The sequence below is a fragment of the Oncorhynchus tshawytscha genome, linkage group LG34 (genome assembly GCF_018296145.1).
Source record: "Oncorhynchus tshawytscha isolate Ot180627B linkage group LG34, Otsh_v2.0, whole genome shotgun sequence".
Classification (NCBI taxonomy): Eukaryota; Metazoa; Chordata; class Actinopteri; order Salmoniformes; family Salmonidae; genus Oncorhynchus; species Oncorhynchus tshawytscha.
In genome coordinates, this window is record NC_056462.1 from 15,265,127 (window position 1) to 15,280,492 (window position 15,366).

A 15,366-nucleotide genomic window follows, 5' to 3' on the forward strand; every position below is an offset into this window, starting at 1 on the left:
TGGGAGGGGATAGGCAGGGGGAAGAGAGAGGGGAGGAAGGGGATAGGCAGGGGGAAGAGAGTGGGGAGGGAGGGGATAGGCAAGGGGGGGGGGAATAGGCAAGGGTACTGGAGGGGCTGTCCAATGTGCTTTCTTAAATTAGCTGTTGGGGGCAGGAGGCATTCTCTCTGTGTTGTCAGAGGGAGGAGTCTGGGGACGCTGTCACTGTCTCCTGCTTCAGTATTACCTGCACCATAAGATCAACTACACTTTTCCTGTGTGAGTGTGAGTGGACAGAGAGAGAGAGAAAGAGGGAGCAGAGAGAGAGAGAACCAGAGACCCAAGCTTCAACTTTTCAACTGCCAGAGTGGGGTTTACTATTTCTCATCTTTTTTCTTCTCTGGAGAGATTTGATTTGAAGGACATTTATTTCTGCTGAGTTATACAAAGTTGCAGGGCAACTGGCAGTGGACATGGCTGGTTGTCTGCAAAGGACAGGACTTTGTAAAGGGCAGGCACGTTTGTTGAGATGCCTCTTTGTGCTTTTCACTCTTGTCTTTTGCTTTTCCTCTGTGGACGCGGAGCCCCACCAATTTGATTCGGCTTTCCTTTACCGACAACGACAAGGACATCATGCTGACAGCATCATTGTGGCCAACAATGGCCTCCGTGTTCCCTTCGGGAAGTCTGTGTACCTGGACGCTGTCAATGACCTGGTGACTGAGGTGCAGCCCGGAGACCGTTGCTCCATCACGGTCCTGGAGAATGACCCACTGGCCCAAAAACCCGGAATGCTTAGCCCTAAGAAGTTCCCCTGTGCGTTTGGCGGTGATGAGGTGAAATACACTCATTTTGGTTCCCGGAGCCCCAGTAAAGACAGGGTGAAGCTGCAGCTACGCTACGACTCCCAGACGGACACGGTGGTCATCCCCTTCATGCTGGAGGTGGAGGTGGTCTTCCAGCAGCTGGAGGTCCTCACCAGGAACATGCCCCTGGCTGTGGACAAGCTCAACGGCAACAGCAACCCCATCGACAAAAAGGGCCTGGACTTTTCCTTTGAGGATGGTGTCACTCAGTGCAAGGTCGCCACGCTGGTCGGCGCCGGCGGTCTCCCCAGGTATGGCACCCTTTTAAATAATTCCACTAATGGCCAGATGATGGACTGTGATGAGTTTCTTAAGCAAGGCATTCGCTACAAACACACATCCACCACCAACTCTCCTAACAGAGACTATATCCCCATGTTGGTAGAGCTGCAGGATAATGAGGGAAACACCATTATGCAGGAGCATTTCCAGATCATGGTTAGAATCAGAGAGGGTACAGAGAACACCCCTCCTAAGCCTAGTTTTGTTGCTATGATGATGATGGAGATTGATCAGTTTGTGATGACAGCTATCACCAGTGATATGTTGGCTGCCGAGGATGTTGAATCTGATCCAGACGACTTAATCTTTAACATTACTTCCCCCCTGGGCCATCAGCAAGGCTACATCATCAGTACAGATGATCAGAACCTCCCCATCACCTCGTTCTACCAGAGAGACATTCAAGATTTGAAGATAGCCTATAAGCCTCCGTCCGAGGATTCAGAAGTAGAGAGGATTTTCCAGCTTGAGTTTGAAATTGTAGATACCGAGGGCGCCGTCTCTGATACGTTTGCCTTTATGATTGTGGTGAAGCCTATGAATACTCTTGCTCCCGTGGCAACCAAGAACACAGGGCAGCTTTTGTTTGAGGGCCAGTCCAGAACTCTCTCCAGCTCTCACAACTTAGAGATCAGTGATGAAGATAACCTGGACAATGTGAAAATCACAGTGGTGGACGGCTTGAAGCACGGCGAGCTGACGGTGCTTGGCGCGCGCAGGAAATTCTTCACACCGGCCGATTTAGATGCCGGCATCGTGGTTTACCAGCACGACGGCAGCGACACCTACAGCGACAACATCATTTTTAGAATGACTGATGGCAGCAATGAGGTCGAGTTTTTGTTCCCTATCACTATAGCCCCCACTGACGATGAACCCCCTATTATCAATGCAAACACCGGCCTGGTGCTTTTCAAGAATGAAATCATGCAGATTTCCCCCTTTATTCTGAGCGCCACAGACATAGACTCAGAGGATTCTACCATTAAATTCACCCTTGAGGCCCCATACTCCACTGTAGGGGAGCTTATCCTCAGACAAGTGGAGCTCCCCTCTAACCCCTCTCTCTGGAAGTTCAGTGAGACAGATGAGATGTTTGAACAGGTGGTAACCGAATGTTTCCAGCAGGACATTCTAGATGGGAAGCTCTTCTACCGCCACATTGGTCCTCACAGCACCACCACTGTGATGGATCAGTTTGTGTTCCGCGTCCAAGACGACAATAACCCACCAAACCAGTCCGGTGAGCATACCTTCACCATTAAAATCCACCCGGTGGATGACCTCCCACCAGAGCTCTACCCAGGGACCACGCTTCACATGACAGTGCAAGAGTATGAGCTGACTCACTTCAAGAAGACGTTTTTGCGTTACACAGATTTGGACTCGGATGACAGGGATCTGAAATACACCATCACCAAGCCCCCCACTGACACAGACGAGAACAACCCAGCCCCCCTGGGTGACATTGTTCTGACTGACAGTCCCGACTCTGTGATCAGTGAGTTCACACAGGCGCAGGTCAACCACCACAAAGTGGCCTACAAGCCACCAGACCAGGAACTGGGCATCACTCCAAAAGTCCTTCAGTTCACATTCATTGTGGAGGATACTGCTGGGAATACAGTAGATGGACTATTCACTATTTTCTTACAGCCCGTTGACAACAAGCCTCCCTTTATCACCAACACTGGTTTTACTTGCCAGGAGAGAAGCACGTACATCATCACTAAGAAGGAGCTCGATGCCACCGACCAGGACACAGAATATGAAAATATTCTATTCACTGTGACCCAGATTCCTCGCTATGGGCAGTTGCAGTATTTAGGGATCGATATGTCGAACAGTGAGACATTTGTCCTGGAGGACATCGAAAATGGCCATATTGCCTACATCCATGGGTGGGGAGGAAAGCCTCAGTGACGTTATCAAGTGTGACGTCAGCGACGGCTTCCATGAGGTACCAATCATCATCAAGATCTCCATTAACCCAGTTGATGACAAGACCCCCACCATCATGCTCCCTGCTGGCCTTCTAGGGGCATCCATCGATGTCCTGGAGAATGGGGCAACTGAAATTACCAGCAACGTCATCCAGGGCCGTGACGAAGACACCGACGACCTCATGTTGACCTTCATCGTTGAGGAGCCCCCCAGGCTCGGTGAGATCCTGGTGAGCGGTGCCCGCGCCGAGAGGTTCACCCAACAGGACATCATCAACGGCGTGGTGATGTATGCCCACACTAGTGGTGAGATTGGCTCCTTCAAAGAGCATGACTCCTTCAACCTCACCATCTCCGACATGTCCGATGAATGGGTCGTCGGGGGCAACAAGGTTCAAGGAGTCCGGGTGCTCGTCACCATCCTGCCCGTCGACAGCATCCCACCCATCGTCAGCGTCGGGGAGCAGTTTGTGGTGATAGAAGGGGAGAAGAACGTCATTACTCTGGATCACGTTATGACTGAGGATATGGACACAGACAACAATGACATCCTGTGCACCGTTATTGTCCAATCAACATCCGGGTACGTGGAGAATATCTCCCCAGCTCCAGGTTCTGAGAAGTCCAGAGCAGGCACCGCCATCACCGCCTTCAGCTTCAAAGATGTCTTCCTCGGTCATATCTACTATGTCCAGAGCATCCACAAAGGTGTGGAGCCTGTGGAAGACAGGTTCACCTTCCGTTGCTCCGACGGCATCAACTTCTCTGATCGCCACTTTTTCCCCATCGTCATCATCCCTGCCAATGATGAGAAACCAGAGATCTTCATCCGTGAGTTTGTTGTGATGGAGGGCATGAGTCTGGTCATCGACACACCCATCCTGAATGCGGCCGATGCAGACATTCCAGGGGACGAACTGGAGTTTGAGATCATAAAGAACCCCAAGCATGGCAAGATAGTTCAGCAGCTTACAACGGGCACAGTCCCTGTTGTCAGGTTCTCCTTGGAACAGATCAATGAGGCCTCCAACATCATCTATGAACACGACGACTCAGAGACCAAAGAAGACAGCTTCGAAGTTAGGCTCACAGACGGGAAACACACAGTGGAGAAGAAGATTCTCATCATGGTGATTCCTGTCGATGACGAGACACCGAGAATGGCCATCAATGACGGACTGGAGGTTGAGATCGGAGAAACCAAAATAATCAACAACAGGGTCATGAAGGCTACTGATCTGGACTCGGAAGACAAAGAGCTCATCTACGTTGTGCGCTACGGCCCAAGCCAAGGCTATCTCCAGCGTATCACCAAGTTCGGACACGTTGTGGGTAACATCACCCTCGACATGAACTTCACTCAAGACGAAGTCGACAAAAACCTGATCCAGTATGTGCATACGGGCCAGGAGGGTGTCCGTGACCTGCTTAAGTTCGACGTTACCGACGGCATTAACCCCCTTATCGACCGATACTTCTACATCAACATCGGAAGCATCGACATGGTTTTCCCCGATGTCATCAACAAAGGCGTGACCCTAAAAGAAGGGGGCAAAGTGACTCTCACCACTGACCTGCTCAGCACCACTGACATCAACAGCCCGGATGAGTTCCTCAGCTTTAGCATCACACGTGCCCCTAGCAGAGGCCATCTTGAATGCACTGACCTCCCAGGTGTGCCCATCTCCACCTTCACCCAGCTGCAGCTGGCCGGCAACAAGATCTACTACATCCACACCTCAGACGATGAGATGAAGATGGATAGCTTTGAGTTCGAGGTGACGGACGGCTACAACCCGGTCTTCCGCACCTTCAGAGTGTCCATCACGGACGTGGACAACAAGAAACCTGTCCTGAGCGTCCACAAGCTGCTGTTGGGAGAGGGCGAAAACAAGCTCATCACCCCATTCGAGTTGACGGTGGAGGACCGTGACACCCCAGACAACCTGCTGCGCTTTGTGGTCACCCAGGTGCCGGTTCATGGCCAGTTGCTGTTCAACGGCACCCAGCCAATCAACACCTTCACCAAGCAGGACCTGAGCGAGAACCTCATCACCTACAAGCATGATGGCACCGAGTCCAACGAGGATAGCTTCTCGTTCACCGTCACCGACGGCACACACAACGACTTCTACGTATTCCCTGATACTGTGTACGAGACACGTAAGCCTCAGATGATGACCATTCACATCAGCACTATTGACAATGGGGTCCCCCAGATTGTGGTCAACAAGGCTGCCCCGTCCCTAAGGGTTCTGCATAGCGGCCACCTTGGCTTCCTGATCACCAGCAAGGCCCTGAAGTCTGAGGATCGAGACAGTCCTCACAAAGTCCTCAAGTACTCCGTGGCCGAGGCCCCACAGCACGGCTTCATCATGAACACCGCCCTGGGCAATGACAGCATCAAGGCCTTCACACAAGGTAAGACTAGCATTTAATATGACATATATAACAATTTAAAAAACAATTGAGGAAAAAGTGAACGAAGATTCATAAAATTAAAATCTGACATATTTACCTTTTTTTCCCATTTTATTCTATCTAATTGATTGAAGTTATGTACTTTGGGAAAATTATGTTTACAATATCAGTAAGACCAGTATTCACACTCCTGCCAGAATCAGTATTGTAATGCCTTTGTCTTTGACATAATCTAAAATGATGCCTGAGGGCTGTAAGTAACCTTCAGTAGAAAGTGGAGTAATCATCTCAGATATTCTAAAGAATGTACAGATTCTCCTCCTTACATTTACAATTCTCCCTTTCATGTCATCAGCTGATATCGACGAAATGAAGATTTGCTACGTGCTGCTTGATGGTAGCAACGCCACAAGTGATATCTTCTACTTCACAGTAGAGGATAAAGGTAAGACCCTCTTTTTTAATATTTGAACCTCATGCTCATTGACGTTGTTGTGTCCCGTTACTGCAGACTTATATCACATGGCCTGTAGGCATTCTTTTCGGCTTCATCCTTCTTTTAAGATTGAATCTCTTTGAGATTGAATCTTCCTGCTCTCTGTCAATCTCCAAAGTGTTTGCATCACAAAGACTTAAACGCAGTTCGCCATGACTGACAGCTAGCACAGAACCCCTTCTCTCTCCTCGCCCCACTGCTGAGGGTGGCAGGTTTAAAGAAGGTTTAAAGAAGGGGTGGAAGAGGTCAGTGGGGACATGGGCCGAGCAGTGTCCCTGGGTGTGTTAGGAGTGAAAGGGATGGAACGCCCGGCAATTAAAAAAGCTCTGAACTTTATTGTATCATGAACAATGGGGGTTTTCCTTTGTGGTTTTTGTCTTGGGTTTGCTTCAGTGTTTGAAGTGATAGCATGAAACCAAATTTGCCACCTCCAATGCCTCCAAGGCATTCCAAGTATTCATCAAACCATATGTCCGTTTTTATGGAAGTCGATCCTAGATAAGTGAGAATAGCATGAGCCTTTGACCCTGTGTGTGGAGGAAACTACACATTTTGAACAGCAGTTTTGTAAGGATCAAGGTGACTGTTAAGGTCATGACCTGCTTCATTGCTTCTCTAGGTTAGTGGAACAGAAACGTGTGGCTTCTCAGACACACGTAACTGTTTCATAGCGAAGTTAGCAAGTTTTGCATCACAATCCAAAATTCTCCTGGAATCGTTTTAAGTGCTTCTATTTTTTGGATTCTATTTTCTGTTTGACTTGTCATCACCATCCGATATGGTCTTCTGCGTTTTGCTGCCAGATCCATTCCTTACCTTCTCTAGGGATCCTTTGCCTGGGAGGCTTTGGATTTCAGTAGCTGTGTGTATTTATATTCCCCTGGAAATTAACTTTTGGTCCGATGTCATATTGGATTTCATAACTATCCACACAGGTTGCATTTCTATCGTGACAATCCTATTGGTGTTTTCGGTATACAGTAATTAATATGCATGATTATGATGTTAGTGTTTATATAACGTAGCTTTTCTATCGTATTGTCGGTAGATTTCAACTATTGGAGTAAAGCATGTATACCATAAAATATGTTTTTGGTATCAAAGTATATTCTACATATTCTACACATTTGTTGTATCACACACAGGCTGTAGAGTTTTGAAATTAATCAGTTGTTGGATATTCGTTTGCGCTTTGTTATGGTTCACTTCGTCCAAAGTACCATTGTGGACCTAGTTTATCTGCATCACGGATATATATAGCGAATGCAAAGCAAAGGAACAAAATATAGCAGGTGGGGATGGAGGCATGCACTGCTATTTTAACATCAGCTGTAAATGCTTAACACATTCTGAGGTTTTGAAATTCATCCCTCCATGACACACTGTAAGAAAGGTTTGGGCTATATTTATGCTGGATTGAGGACTAGCTAGCTAGCACAATATCACCATCATCATCATCATCACCATGGTTGATGGCCACGGAGGGTTTAGGTGTCATGGCCTTTTGGTCAATTCCTCTTGTTGTTTTCACCACGTTTTTAACCCCTAAGTTAACCCTTTCATCTTCATGTCAGTGTTCACGCCCAGTAATGAACACTCCTGTTAGGACAGAGAATTGACTGTGAGAACAGAGTGGGAGAAAGGTTGTTAACTAGTATCTGAAGATATTGCACAACAAGGAATTACATTTCCTGTCCTGTCCCGATCCACACATGCTGAAATACTGAGACTTATTTGATTAATTATTTATATTTTTTAATGCATGTGTCTTCCCAAAGTTTCCATTTGTTTTGGATGGACACGTCCTCTTACTCTGCTAAAGCAGAACATGCTGAATTCCAGATGGCCATAAATGGCTGGCGCTCTCAGACCGTATAGCCTTAATGGATAATAGGGCTTTCTTTCTCAGGGCTGTCTGTAATTGAGGGTCTGGCTACAACAGGAAGGGGACACAAGGGCTTCAATTAGCTCCACAATCCCCTGTGTTTGTAGTGTAGTCTGTCCCACTGTTCTGTTTGAGATTCCAGCCAGCACATCTGAACCAGGTGCAGGGTTGGCTCTATACCTCTCTGCCATCTGTCTCATGTGACTTTGTTTCTGTCTGACTACGTTTAACATGTGCAGAGCACTGAGTCAGGGCTGGTAGGACACACACCACACACACACACACCGAGTAACATCAAATATAGGCATGAAAAGGCAACAATTGCCTGAGTCTGTTACTGGCATGTAGGAACAAGTTGACACAGCATTCTGTTGGTCAGCGAATATGCACATAAAAGTTTAGTGTTTTTTTATGTGTGTGAGAAACACCACTGGACGTTCTAGATTCTATAGAATAAATGTCTGCAGCAGAAGTGACCATGAACAATACCTTAAAATGAATACTATTTACAAGTGTGCAAAATTCACATAGAAAATAGTCCAAATGGCTGCATTGTCTCCCTGTAGAGTTTTATTGCTGTACTGAAACAACATGTCATAAATAATGTGTTATGGGTAAGAAGAGAAAGAGCGAGGGGTCAGGGTATTTCCCCTGGGTGTTGGTCAGGAGTGGGTGTTGGCCGGCCCTAGCCTTTTGGGGACCCTATGCGAGAGTGTAGAGACTGAATAGTATGTTGAGACCCTGACTGAATTCCTTTGAATGAAGCTCTCCCCTCGTCCCTCACCTTGATGGGAATGTAGTGATATAGCATAGCAACGTGTTAGCATAACCTGTATGTGTGAAGTGGTGATGTAGCGTTAGCATACCTCGGTGCGTTAGCATACCTCAAGAGAAAGGAGATTATTGTAGACTACAGGAAAAAGAGGACAGAGCACGCCCCCATTCTCATTGACGGGACTGCAGTGGAGCAGGTTGAGAGCTTCAAGTTCCTTGGTGTCCACATCACCAACAAACTAACATGGTCCAAGCACACCAAGACAGTCGTGAAGCGGACACGACAAAACCTATTCCCCCTCAGGAGCATGAAAAGATTTGGCATGGGTCCTCAGATCCTCAAAAGGTTTTACAGCTGCACCATCTAGAGCATCCTGACTGGTTGCATCACTGCCTGGTATGGCAACTGCTCGGCCTCCGACCGCAAGGCACTACAGGGGGTAGTGCGAATGGCCCAGTACATCACTGGGGCCAAGCTTCCTGCCATCCAGGACATCTATACCAGGCGGTGTCAGAGAAAGGCTCTAAATATACCAGCCACCCTAGTCATGGACTGTTCTCTCTGCTACCGCACAACAGTGGTACCGGAGCGCCAAGTCTAGGTCCAAGAGGCTTCTGAACAGCTTTTACCCCTAAGCCATAAGACTCCTGAACATCTAGTCAAATGGATACCCAGACTATTTGCATTGCCCCCCACCCCCCTCTCCACACCACTGCCACTCTCTGTTGTCATCTATTTTTTGAAACTGCACTGTTGGTTAGGGGCTCGTAAGTAAGCATTTCACTGTAAGGTCTAAACCTGTTGTATTCAGCATATGTGATTAATAAAATTTGATTTGATTTGATTTGCCGAACTGTGTCACCCTGGCTACACTACAACAGCCCAGGACTTCCTGGGGCAAGTGAGCACATCTGTTGATGGGGGTTCTGACAAGGAGAGCCAGGCAGGCTCAACTGGCTCCAGGCAGGCTGTACTGGGTCCAGGCAGGGTGGCGGTGGCTCTGGTCCTGGGTGTTTTGGAGGGAGAGACCAGAAGAGAGAGGGGGTTCAGCTTAGTCAGATACTGTGTGAAATGTGCCTTTTACTCTATGTGGTACCACAACTTTTACACTTTCTAGCTGCACACCAAAATGAATACGGAAGTGTCATTACTGAGTTGAATCCTTTCATCATTCAGATAAACGTGTTTCCAATGAGGAAATAGACCTGCAGATACAGTACATTGATAGCTGCAGCTGTCTTTAACCTTTTACTGCAGTGGGCTAAAATTGCGGCTGTCTTTAACCTTTTAGGGTCATACAGAGTGATTCTTGGTAGTCTTAAACAAATCTACTTTGAAATAAAAGTATACACCTCACACATATGGTTATGGGCTTAAAAAAAGAAGACACCTGTACCATGTCAGATATAGAGTTGAAATGTGGGGTGGGGGGGGATTAGTGATGACTTCCCAGTGTCTCTGCATTGTTCAAGGAAGGGGTCAGCAGTTGCCACACTGCGGGAAGCCTTGTCTCTTGAAATGGACAGTGGCCACATTCCAAGTCCTGATAGCATATGCTGTCCTTTTTCTGTCAGGACCCCAGAGGGAGGCCCTGCGGAGTGCCTGTTTAACTTTTCACCCTTCGGGGAGATCCGATGGATGGAGGAATGTGTAAATCATCAGTCAGCCCTGAGGAGTAGCAATTCAAAAATGTAAATGCATTTTGGAAATGGTTGTTCAGAAACAATAAGCAGACTGACTGAATCATAAGTGACAAACCCAATACAGGTTCCCTTCATTCAAGCCTTAATGTATTATTTGATGAGGGATTACCTTACCTTGAATCCCATAAGGACCCAACCAGCCCACTGGTTCTGTTCTGAGGGGCGATTATGAGGTACTCTGATGGATAAAGTGAGCTGAGGTACAGACCTACTCCCTCATCTCCAGGCATATGGCCATGTAGAGATGTCCTCTTCGTTGAGTGATGGACTCAAGTTGTTAGAACAGGTTAGAACGGTTAGGGTTAGGAGGACGGGGTATTATTACCATCACTACACAGATCACTGATTATTGATCTAGTGTCAACCCTCCGTCCCTTCACCTAATCCTGCTGAAAGACACAGCAAAGCCCTGACCTGGAAGGGAGGGAATTCTGCCTCGCTCAAAATGGCCACCTTTGAATGTTTCCTCAACACTGTTTTTGTTATTGTTGGCTACCCCTGTGTGATAATAGGTTTATGACAAGGTGCTTGGATGAAAGGCAGTGTCATTCTATCATAAAAGGCCAGATGTATTTTTCAATTTCCATATAGCTTCTTCAAAGGAAACTAGTCTAACGGCACAACTATTATTAGCCTCTGAGCTCTATCCCAATAATGAATAAGTTCAGTGTGTCAGTTGGGGTTACTCCTCTTCTGTCATCCATACAATCAGCACAACAATACGATCCCATCAGTACAACAATGCATTACAATCAGCACAACAATGCAATACAATCAGCACAACAATGCAATACAATCAGCACAACAATGCAATACAATCAGCACAACAATACGATCCAATCAGCACAACAATACGATCCAATCAGCACAACAATGCAATACAATCAGCACAACAATGCAATACATTCAGCACAACAATGCAATGCAATCAGCTCAACAATACGATCCAATCAGCACAACAATGCAATGCAATCAGCACAACAATGCAATACAATCAGCACAACAATGCAATACAATCAGCACAACAATGCAATGCAATCAGCTCAACAATACGATCCAATCAGCACAACAATGCAATGCAATCAGCACAACAATGCAATGCAATCAGCACAACAATGCAATACAATCAGCACAACAATACGATAACAATTTACACTCCTCCTGAACAGAGTCTTGCATCAGAGTTTTAAACTCATCCAGGTAGTTGGATAGACATGGGAAGTCTACATCAGATTTCTTTAAGAGCGCTCATTAAGAAAATGATAGGCTAGTGAGTAGATAGTGAATATTAGCTTCCAGGCAAACTCTGCCAAGGTTAATACGTTATGCAAGAGAAGGTTGTGCCGTTTTAGGTTTCATAGCAATAGCAATGATACAAATGTACATATATAGTCATGCTAATTGGTTGTATTTTGAAAATACCCTCCCTGTGTTGAATCATTCTCGGTTTTATAATCTGGTAGCTTCCCCTTTCACTCCAGGCTCCTGCTGCATGGGGAATGACAGTAGACCAGTGGCAGAGGTAACAGTGTTATTCGATCATTCCTGGGAACAAGGAATGTGCTTCCTGCCTTCAAGACTCCCGTCTCCTGCTACACACACAGACATACCTGGAAGTGAAGTGGGAACCCTAGTAGACAGGTGTATGGGACTGGGAGAGTTCCAGGACCGGCAGTATCCCCTTTCATAGTCCCCCACAGACCCCACTCACAACCCCCAGAAATCAAAGCCAATACTCAGATAGGAACGTTTGACTGCATCACAGCCCCTGCTCTGTTCCAGAGGGGTAGAATGGCACATTTTCAGAGGGGCATAGTCTTTTTTAGAGAGAGAGAGAGAGAGACAGAGAGAGAGCATGTATGATGTTCCATAGTTGTTCCCATGCTAAAACATTTGTTTCCAGAAGGGATAGTGCACAGCACATAACAGTACTGTAGGTTTGTGTGCTGTCGAGGCAGTGAGAGACAGTGAATGAGGCTTGAGTGGGTCGTGGCCATTTTACACAGCAGGCACCATGACTTCCTAAGTGTGTGTTCGGATCTAACCTGTCAGCCATGTCAACAGCCGGCCAACGATTTACTGTCCCCTGGTGCCAGTTGAAGGTCTACCTACATGTATACTGTGACTGTGAGGCGGAGGCTTCTTCCTCTCGCTCTCTCTCGCTCTCTCCTTGCCTCCTGACATGGGGCAGATAGATTTATTGGGGTTGGGAGAGTGTTGGTGTTATGATGTCTGGCCCCTAGAGGTTATTCATGTCTGCTTCCATATGGCAAAGCTGTCTGCTGCTCCCCATACTTTCTTTTAAAACTGTCTTTATATTCTATACTTTACATTATATTCTACTCTCTCGCTGTCTGTTTAAAGACGTGTCACTTGCACACTTGTACTTCAGAGTGTAAATGGCAAATTTCAGAAGCATTTTTCAAACCTCAAATACCCTACATGTTTTAAATGTCCTACATCGCAGAAAGGTTCTCCTGCAACAGGGGGATCAAATTAAGATCCCACATCTGTATGTCTTCCACTTAAGCTATAACGTCAGTATCTATCCTCTCCTTCACTTATATTGACATTTTAGTCATTTAGCAGATGCACCTTTCCTTTCCTCTCTCTCTCTTCTATCATTCCTTCCCTCAGTCTATAAGTTCTGGGAGGATTCACTAAAAATCCTGACACCACTTAGTCGTTTCATTTAGCTCAGTTGGTAGAGCATGGATCTTGCAATGCCAGGATAATGGGTTCGATTCCCGGGATCACCCATACATTAAATGTATGCAAGCATGAGTGTAAGTAGCTTTGGATAAGTGTCTGCTAAATGGCATATAGACTGAGTGTGCAAAACATTAGGAACACCGTTTTATTATTGAGTTGTACCCCTTTTGCCCTCAGAACAGTGTTCCACAAGGATGCTGGCCCATACTGACTCTAATGCTTCCCACAGTTGGCTGGATGTCCTCCCGGTGGTGGACCATTCTTGATTGAGACGGGAAACTGTTGAGCCTGAAAAACCCAGCAGCGTTGCAGTTCTTGACACACTCAAACCAGTACCCCGCTCAAAGGCACTTAAATATTTTGTCTTGCCCATTCACCCTCAATGGCAACACACAATCCATGTCTCAATTGTCTCAAGGCTTAAAAATCCTTCTTTAACCGGTCTCCTCCCCTTCATCTACACTGATTAGAAGTGGCTTTAACAAGTGACATCAATAATGGATCATAGCTTTCACCTGGTCAATCTATGTCATGGAAAGAGCAGATGTTCTTAATGTTTTGTACACTCAGTTTTGTGTATATATATGATTAAATTATTCATTTTGGCCAGTTGCCATGGACAGTTAGGTTAGTTTTCTCCAAAATGATGCAATAAGCGCCAGTGGCACCATTGGGGGGTGACCCAGTCTCTCTGTCAACTTGTGATGTGCGGCATGCTGCCTTTCCGGCCCAGATCAGGTCACTGTTCTGGAGTCAGTGTTATTTTACAGTACACGGCAGTGGCCAATAGGATCTATTAATATGCCTGGCTCCTCCAATCCAAAATCCCAACCATGGGATCTTCGGAATGCCCCAGAGGAAACTGAGTTGAGCACACTGGCATTTGAGAATATACTTTCTGTACTGTAGCGCCAACCTTAAAAAAAGAGAAAGCTGTTGTAATTGAATAAATTGTATAGAAATTCTGATCGTACACCTCAATATAATGACTAAATTAAAGGACCACATGTGAAATCTATATTCACACAGGTGTTGTTGATGGTTTTAGCTGTAGAGACTGTAATATTAAGGGCCACAGGTAGCCGAGCAGTTAGAGTGTTAGGCTAGTAACCCCAAGGTCGCTGGTTTGAATTCCTGAGCTGACAAGGTGAAAAATCTAGCGATGTGTCCTTGTGCAAGGTACCTAACCCTTATTTGCTCTAGGGGCACTGTACTACCCTGACCCTGTAAAACAACCACAGGAAGTTGGGGCACTTTAATTGGGGAGGACGGGCTCATAATAATGGCTGTAACGGAATAAATGGAATGGTATCTAACTCATCAAACAAATGGTTTCCATGTGTTTGATCCCATTCCAGCCATTAATATGAGCTGTCCTCCCCAATATGAGCCGTCCTCCCCTCACCAGCCACCAGCCTCCTTTCACTGCACCTATCCGGTGTATGTGACAATAAAACATTATTATTATTTTTGTATATATGTGGTTGTTTTGCCTACTTTAGTTGATTGCAAATCACTCTGGATAAGGGAGTCTGCTAAATTACTAAAATGTACATTTCTGCAAGTTTATACCGGGCCATGTTGCAGAGTGCAATGTGACCCAGTATAAATAAAAAGAGGAATGAGGAAATGTAATAATCATGGTCCTCATTCCTGTCACTCAGCGGGGATATACTTACATGGGCGCCGCTTTCTGTTGCTCACCCTTGCATCATTCTCTTGGCTGTCAAAACCTCATTCTGACCAATGATACCCCCCCCTCCTCTTGAGTCCCACCCACTATCCTAAGTATATCTATGTATGGCTATGAATACTGTAGCAATGTAAATAGGACCTGATGACCTGATGAAGAAGGTGGGATGAAAGGACACTGGGGGGGGTCTGTAGGGCTGCTGGTTGCTTTATGGATGGATTGCTGACCATGGTCGAGGTTGAAGATGACAAAGGTTAAAACAACGGTATATAATATCGCATAACTCTTTGCAACAATGAGACCTAGTTAGCTAAGTGTGCTGGTAGTTAGCAATGGCGGACAGGCTCATTGTAATGGCTGGAATGGAATAATGGAATGGTATCCAACACATCAAACATATGGTAACCACATTTGACTTCGTTCCATTTTAGTCATTACAATGAGTCCATCCTCCTATAGCTCCCACCACCAGCCTCCTCTGATGTACAGTCAGGAGATACAATCAAACATGTTTGGAATCGGAATGAACCTAACTGATGTCTCCATTATATCCTTAGTCATCGAGGCTCACAGGAGACCATCTTGAGAATCTTGGCAAATCCCCTGACAGG

At 46.2% G+C, this 15,366-nt stretch overlaps 1 pseudogene; it reads left to right on the top strand.

The window, feature by feature from the left end:
* The first annotated feature begins 223 nt into the window (after positions 1–223).
* Positions 224–15,366, top strand: part of LOC112234742 — a 51,111-nt pseudogene continuing 35,968 nt past the window's right edge.